Genomic DNA, 8,705 nt, shown 5'->3' with positions numbered 1-8,705 from the left:
TGACCCAAAGGCAGCAGCAGCATGTGTGAATGTACCCCGTGACTGAAAACTGTGAGATGCTGTTCAGCTACAACAGTTTATAAATTCTGGATTAAGGCTTTAGACTCTTCTGCAAGCGTAAAAGTAGTGTTTTAGTGAAACAGAACCAGGCTGGCAAGAGTGCTTTTCAGCAGTGGCAGAGCTAACTGCTCTGGCACCTGCAGCGGCGAGCGGCGCCGGGGATGCGCATCCGGGGTGTGGGTGTGTGCGCTGCCCACGGTAAGCGTCCCGGGGCGGTGGCAATGTCACCCACCTCAGGATGACACCCGGGGCGGTCCGCACCCACCTTGCTCCACCTCTGCTTTTTGGCTCCCCTTTTTATCACCCTGTGAGCTTTCAAGCCCACAACAGCCACAGAGATGAACACAAAGATATAGCAGCCATATTTCATAACTGGAATAAGCATTGACTTCATGTTGGGTGGACCTGGTCTAAGTCACTTGCAAGACTTCCATGACTAGACAAATCCACTGTCTACTTTGCTATAGTAAATGTGTGTTTTAAAACCAAACATTTATTATGATTCAGTACATTGTATCCTGAAATCAATTGGGGTAACTAAAAAAAACAACAACAACTAAAAATGTTATGCAAAACTGTCAGTCTTTCACATGACACTTCTTGAAAGATCCTGCAGCATTCAGTTCAGTTGGACCTAATCTGAACCTGGGTATAGTGGTGCTTAAATCTGACATTGACCACATGGCACAGCTCCCTTCAGATTCATGGTGAAAATGGAACACATGCATCCTGACCATCGGGATCAGGTGTGCTTCAGCCCAGAGGTGGGAAGCGATTCAGCCAGCCGTGGCCTGTTCTCCCATTCTCAGACTCTTTACACAGGTGATGATGTTGTGAATGAAATTAATGAAAGCTTTGCAGTTCAGGATGTTTATATCCTATAGTGAGTGGATGGGTATCCTAAAAAGAAAAGTACCTGCCCTGCCCTGGGACATTTTGTGAGGTCCAGATTATATGTTATACTATCAGACTGGAAGCCCAGGAGAAATATGCTATCTACATGCAATACAGAATTTACTATGGTGATAGGTAACAGCTGTACACCCCAAAGGACCCAGGTATAGTATTCTCCCTGTGTAGAATGTATTCTATCTTGTTTCAAAGAGCTGCTTACATAAGAATTTGCTGTGTAACACAATGGCTACTACTTATACTATTCATCCCTACATTGGACAAAATAAAGTTGCCAGTATATGTCCAGTATGTGAGGAGTGCTATTCAAAGGAGCTGGACAAATTAAACTGACAGAATATATTTTAATACACTAGGGCTGCTTAAAGAGTCTCCGAAAAGTATATCTCAATGTGGTTTGATGCAAGTTTTGTACTGTTGGAAATATGACAGAAGAATAACAGACTTTTTCATTATTAATTCCTTAATTTCGGAAACTGTGCTGTGGTTTTTAAGTGTTGTATAAATTTATTTGTAGCAAAATACCAGGGCCTTTCTTCCAGTGGAAGTGTTTTGTGAAATCTATACTACGAAACTGTCAATGTAAGCTTATATTGAACATGACACAAGGTACCATGAGGGTCAAATTACAAGCATATTTGCCTATGCCTCAGTAGCTCTGGTGCTGCTTTGAGGAACAACAGATCCCTTCCAGTTTTCCTATGAAGCACGTAGCCTGACTGAGACTAATACTTTAAGAACAGTATAACTCATGTGTTTCTTCCCATGTGTATGCAGAGTGTTGAAATATGCTCATTCAAAACTGCCAGCTGTTGGATCAATGTACAGAATTTACCCCTTGATTACATCCTAAGCAACAACTTAGGATGCAAAAAGTGACAGTAAATCACTTTCATCAGTGAAGTAACAATGAAAATCGTGTTGAAAAATATCAGCTGCAATTTTGTTATTTTGGGGAAAATTCACTCTGGGAGAGGTGCCTATGAAGACACGTTTATCCTTAATAATTCACCTTTAGCTAAAACCAGGGAAAGTTGGTGATCAGCTCATCCTTGGCTATGGGGCAATTTTATCTGATCTCACATTCAGCTAAAGTCTCACATAAAGCTAAAGTTAAAGCGTGGCTCACAGTTTCACTCACAAAAAGAGAGAGGAAAGATTTTTTATTCCCAATATGTACGAAAGAGAAACCTCGCACTTTCAAATGTTACAACACTCTGTCAGAGTGGCTGCTTGAATGTTGTCCCCCTCCCATACATTCCTTTACATACTCATGCTTTCCCACTCCTCTTCTCATGGGTGGTGTTTGATTTTTACTCAGAGTAGACCCACTGAAATTGATGACTAAGATGACTAAGTTAGGTCCATTAATATCAGTGGATCTACCCTGAGTACCTAACTGAATACCATTCCATGTGTACAAAGTGAATAGACATTTGTTTTCAGCTACAGAAATATCTTCTGTCTCAGCTTTTATACACCATGGAGCAAGACAGAAACAAGGAACCATGGGCAGAAGCATGTGTGGGGAGCAATGTCTGCATAACCTCATAATGCGACCTGTGTTCAGTGTCATGTGATTAAAAAGATTTAAAATAAGCCTTCTGTTTTGTTTTTAATCTTTTAACATCATGAGAATAAATCTTTGGATTTGTTATTAGTAATATTTTCATATTCAGTATATATATATATATATAATAGCCTTTAGCTTAGGGATCAGTACTTCTTCATTTCTACACAGACTGGGAGAAATAATAAATAACCAAGCCCCAGCTAAATGAAGCCATCTATATCTTCCTCAAATCTATTGTGAGGAACACAGCCAAGACAAAATGCATAGTTCAAGGTGCTTTGGATTAATATGGCTTGGTGCTAAAATAGCAGCTGACTCTGCACATTTCATCTTTCATTACTTTTTCTTGTTCCGTTCCCATTACCCTTTCCTAAATCTGTTTGTAATTTCAGCCTTCTCTTTTGATTCCACAAGTTCAGTGGATGACAGAGGGCAATTCCTAAACTCAAAGCACCCTCCTTAGCTAGATTGCTGTAGGACAGAATTGGCGGCCTAATGTATGGAAGAAAATGTTCACTTAAAAGTTGAAACTGTTATGCGAATCTACACCTCCATCTGTGGCCATACGAGATTTGTTTTCATCTTCCCAACATGGAGCCACTTCCCGCCCCATGTTTGAGAACATGAAAGGAACGGAAAATATTTAATAAAAACAAATATTAAAAGTGCCATGCTGTCACGTGGGATGGGCGGAGTGTGTGAATAAGAAAGGGACAAAGCTAGCTTTCAAACTCATCACTTAAAAAAAAAAAAGATCAGGCAAAAAGCACATCCAGATTTTGTTTGAAAGAAACGCACATTAGGGGGTATTGTACACTTCACTGTATTTATGAATGCTTTCAAGTGCCATGCTGACAGATGTGATTCCTTGGAGGGGGGGGGGAAGAAGCAGGGTGGCCTACACTTCAAATTAATATGGTTTGAAGGAGCAAAGAGGAGCAAAGAAGCTTTATTTGTCTCCCCACTGTGACTATCCATGAGCAACCTCTGTAACGGGGTAGCCAATGTTGTGCCCTCCAGACGTTGGATTACAACTCCCATCAGCCCCCACCAGCAAGGCCAATAGCAAGGAGTGATAGGTGTTGTAGTCCAATAACATTTGGAAGCACCACGTTGGCTATCCCTGCTCTATAAGGACCAAAACCTCAGTGCACAAGCATAAAATAACATCCTTGGGTCACAGCCAAACACATAACTATAATTCCAGCAATGTCAGATGCTGACTTAATATCCTGATTAGTTAACTGAGATCAAGCCAGAATTCCCTGGTATGGATGTCACAGGGGACTATGGCTTAATACAAGTACCAAAGCCAATGCAAGAGGAAGGAGAATTCAGTCCTCGGACCACGTGGTGAAGGATGGGCTATAAATGTCTATAAATAAATAAATAAATAAAACAGATGGGTGTTTCTTAATGGCCCTAGCTTGGCCACTCCGTTTTGCATAGGTTAGCCCATGAATTCCTCTGCAGTTTGTATTCTCCCGTCATATCCCAAATAAGAACAACAACAACTTTTATTTATACCCTGCTCTCCCCGGCCAGAGCCGGGCTCAGGGCGGCCAACACCAATAAAATCACAGTAAAAACATAATAGGGGAAAAAGAGGGGGGTGGAAATCCCATTTAAAATACAGGTTAAAATGCAATCTAAAATGCAGCCTCATTTTAAAATAGCTGATAAATCAAGACCATAAGGGGAGGGAAACATAAGTGTCAGACTGAGTCCAAACCAAAGGCCAGGTGGAACAGCTCTGTCTTGCAGGCCCTGCGGAAAGATGTCAAGTCCCGCAGGGCCCTAGTCTCTTGTGACAGAGCGTTCCACCATGTCGGGGCCAGTGCTGAAAAGGCCCTGGCCCTAGCTGAAACCAATCTAACCTCCTTGAGGCTCGGGACCTCCAAAGTGTTGTTATTTGTGGACCTTAAGGTCCTCCGCAGGGCATACCAAGAGAGGCAGTCCTGTAGGTACATGGGTCCTAGGCCGCATAGGGCTTTAAAGGTCAAAACCAGCACCTTAAACCTGATCAAAATCCTAGCATTTATTAATTTCTAGGTTTTAAGGGGGTCCTCCTCCCAAATCTACAACACCATTATTGATTATTGATGAAATTTATATCTTACCCTTTCTCTTGGATGAGGCCATATCACTAATACGGCCAGGCAAAAACCTTCCAGTTTCCCACAGGCTTTTGGCCCTCAGTTTGAAGGGTTTGTGGCCACATATAGTGGGCCAGCATCTACAAAACCACTCTTTTTTATTTGTATAGATGTGTGTTTTATGTTTTTTATTGATTGTGCTTAATTTAAATGGTTTTAGTATTTCCAGTGTGTCTGGAAAACTACTTGAATCGTTTCCATTAGCAAAGTGGTTCATGAATAATAATAACAAGCATTTAAAAAAGCATTCTAAAAGCAGTTTAAATCATTCAACCCAGTGATTTCAGGGTTGTCAGAAATCCTTATGTCCATCGGGGTTTGGCTCTTGATCTACAAACCCTGCATCTGTACTGTATTTGAAACTGCTTCAGTGTCGTTACTAGAGTTGTACCTTGGTTCTCGAACAGAATACATTCCGGGAGTCCATTCGACTCCCGGAACTGTTCGAAAACCAAGGCGCAGCTTTCGATTGGCTGAAGGCGCGTCCTGCAGCCAATCAGAGGCTGCGGAAACCATGCCGGATGTTTGGCTACCGAAAAAGAACTGGCAGATGTGATCTCAGAACCACTGGCAGTCATCTTTGAGAATTCCTGGAGAACAGGCGAAGTCCCGGCAGACTGGAGGAGGGCAAATGTTGTCCCTATTTTCAAAAAGGGGAAAAGAGACGACCCAAATAATTACCGCCCAGTCAGTCTGACATCAATACCAGGGAAGATTCTGGAGCAGATCATTAAGCAAACAGTCTGTGAGCACCTAGAAAGGAATGCTGTGATCACCAATAGTCAGCATGGATTTCTGAAAAATAAGTCATGTCAGACTAATCTGATCTTGTTTTTTGACAGAATTACAAGCCTGGTAGATGAAGGGAACGCAGTGGATGTAGCCTACCTTGATTTCAGCAAGGCATTTGACAAGGTGCCCCATGATATTCTTGTAAAGAAGCTGGTAAAATGTGGTCTTGACTATGCTACCACTCAGTGGATTTGTAACTGGCTGACTGACCGAACCCAAAGGGTGCTCATCAATGGTTCCTCTTCATCCTGGAAAAGAGTGACTAGTGGGGTGCCACAGGGTTCTGTCTTGGGCCCGGTCTTATTCAACATCTTTATCAACGACTTGGATGATGGACTCAAGGGCATCCTGATCCAATTTGCAGATGACACCAAACTGGGAGGGGTGGCTAACACCCCAGAGGACAGGATCACACTTCAAAACGACCTTGACAGATTAGAGAACTGGGCAAAAACAAACAAGATGAATTTTAACAGGGAGAAATGTAAAGTATTGCACTTGGGCAAAAAAAATGAGAGGCACAAATACAAGATGGGGGACACCTGGCTTGAGAGCAGTACATGTGAAAAGGATCTAGGAGTCTTGGTTGACCACAAACTTGACATGAGCCAACAGTGTGACGCGGCAGCTAAGAAAGCCAATGCAATTCTGGGCTGCATCAATAGGAGTATAGCATCTAGATCAAGGGAAGTAATAGTGCCACTGTATTCCGCTCTGGTCAGACCTCACCTGGAGTACTGTGTCCAGTTCTGGGCAGCACAGTTCAAGAAGGACACTGACAAACTGGAACGTGTCCAGAGGAGGGCAACCAAAATGGTCAAAGGCCTGGAAACGATGCCTTATGAGGAACGGCTAAGGGAGCTGGGCATGTTTAGCCTGGAGAAGAGGAGGTTAAGGGGTGATATGATAGCCATGTTCAAATATATAAAAGGATGTCACATAGAGGAGGGAGAAAGGTTGTTTTCTGCTGCTCCAGAGAAGTGGACACGGAGCAATGGATCCAAACTACAAGAAAGAAGATTCCACCTAAACATTAGGAAGAACTTCCCGACAGTAAGAGCTGTTCGACAGTGGAATTTGCTGCCAAGGAGTGTGGTGGAGTCTCCTTCTTTGGAGCTCTTTAAGCAGAGGCTTGACAACCATATGTCAGGAGTGCTCTGATGGTGTTTCCTGCTTGGCAGGGGGTTGGACTTGATGGCCCTTGTGGTCTCTTCCAACTCTATGATTCTATGAAATCATTCAAAAACTGGAACACTCACTTCCGGGTTTCGATTGTTCGGGAGCCAATTTGTTCAGGATCCAAGGCGTTTGAGATCCAAGGTACAGTAGTACCTTGGGTTACGTACGCTTCAGGTTACAGACTCCGCTAACCCAGAAATAGTACCTCGGGTTAAGAACTTTGCTTCAGGATGAGAACAGAAATCGTGCTCTGGCGGTGCGGCAGCAGTGGGAGGCCCCATTAGCTAAAGTGGTGCTTCAGGTTAAGAGCAGTTTCAAGTTAAGTACGGACCTCTGGAGCAAATTAAGTACGTAATCAGAGGTACCACTGTATGACTGTATTAGATTATTATTATTTTTGTCCACCTTTCATCCTAAAGTCCTAGGGAAGGTTCCAGCAACTCAAATAATATAAATTTAAATCAACTGAAATAAATAAAAGAGATGAAATATTTTTGAAGCAGAGACCCACGTTTAGAAGCAGACTCCCTGTGTTCAGTATAAACATTCTCAAGGGGGGGGGGGAGAGAAATTATGCAACTTTGTAGAACTCGGTTCTGCACAACTCTGATTGGCAGGTGTCCAAGTTGTTCTATACTTTTTTCTATCAAATTAATAAAGCAAAAAACAAGCTGTCTCATTTGGAGAAGGGCCATAGCTCAATGGTAGAGCATCTGGTTTGCATGCAGAAGGTCCCAGGCTCAGTGTCTGGCACCTTCAACAGGACTGGGAAAGGCTCCCTGTCTAAAGTTTTGGAGAGCCACAGCCTGTCAATGAGGACAATACTGAGGTAGACAGACCAATGGTCTGACTTCATATAAGGCAGCTATGTTCCTATATACATGTACATGCAGCCTTTAAAAAACAAAGTGCCTGCCTGAAGCGTGAAGGCAGAGCGAGACTCACAGAGGAACCAGCATTTGATTTACTGGTATGCATGTCTGTCAATCAAATTGTGAAGTGAGGAAAAAGCTAGGCTCATTCCATTGCTGAGGGACATGCTGCAGGCTCTCTTTTTAATTATGTCTGTCTTCACCCAAGTTGATGTGGTGAGAGACGGCTTGTGTCATGTTTTCTGTACTTTGATTTCTTAAGAGGAGAAATATGTAGTTCTGACAAAAAAATCTCTAGTCAGCAGAAATCTCTGAGAGCCAAATGGGATTTCGGCTGGCCGCAAGTTGTGAGCAATAGGAACCTTACGCTACAATCTTGTAGCACAAAGGTAGGGAAACTTTTTCAGCGTTCCCTTCTGGGCGACCACATGGGCAAGGCCATGGGCAAAAGTAGGTGGAACAAGGAGTGGAAACTTCCCCTTTCTACTGCTGACTGGGTGCTACACACACCTTCTCCATCCAGACAAATAAGGGGCATTGTCTCAGTTCAAGGACCCATTTGCATTTAAGCAAAAATGCTCTAGAAGGGTGTGAAGCAGGGCCAGTGAGGAATGTTCAAGGACACATTCCAGCCAGGAACAACACTCAAGGAGGGTGGCAAGAAGGACCAACAAAGGGGTGTCAGAGGGGAGAAAGTGTGGTGTGGAGAACAGACCCAAGGGCCAGAGCTTAGAGCAGGCTTCCTCAACCTCAGCCCTCCAGATGTTTTTGGCCTACAACTCCCATGATCCCTAGCTAGCAAAACCAGTGGTCAGGGATGATGGGAATTGTAGTCTCAAAACATCTGGAGGGCCGAGGTTGAGGAAGCCTGGCTTAGAGGGCCACATTTGGCCCCTGAGTCCCCTAAGTTCCCCACCCCTGTATTACTTAATTACTGAAGCCTGGAAGGTTTGGGAAAGGGATGTATAGGATTCAACAACCCTACCCTCATTATCTAGGCTTATTGCTAATGAATGCACTTATGCTGAGTAATAGCTTTCTGCTTCAACTTAAAACCTTGTTCTAAACACTGGAAGGAAGTCTTCTTAGATGGGAGCACTGATAAGTTGATGATCACTATTTGTATTCTAGCTGATACTAAAAAAAACCCAAATCCTGTGA

This window comes from Podarcis pityusensis (assembly GCF_964106645.2).
Source record: "Podarcis pityusensis genome assembly, chromosome: 3".
Lineage (NCBI taxonomy): Eukaryota > Metazoa > Chordata > Lepidosauria > Squamata > Lacertidae > Podarcis > Podarcis pityusensis.
The sequence above is the reverse complement of the archived record's forward strand: the minus strand, read 5'-3'. Positions refer to the sequence as shown.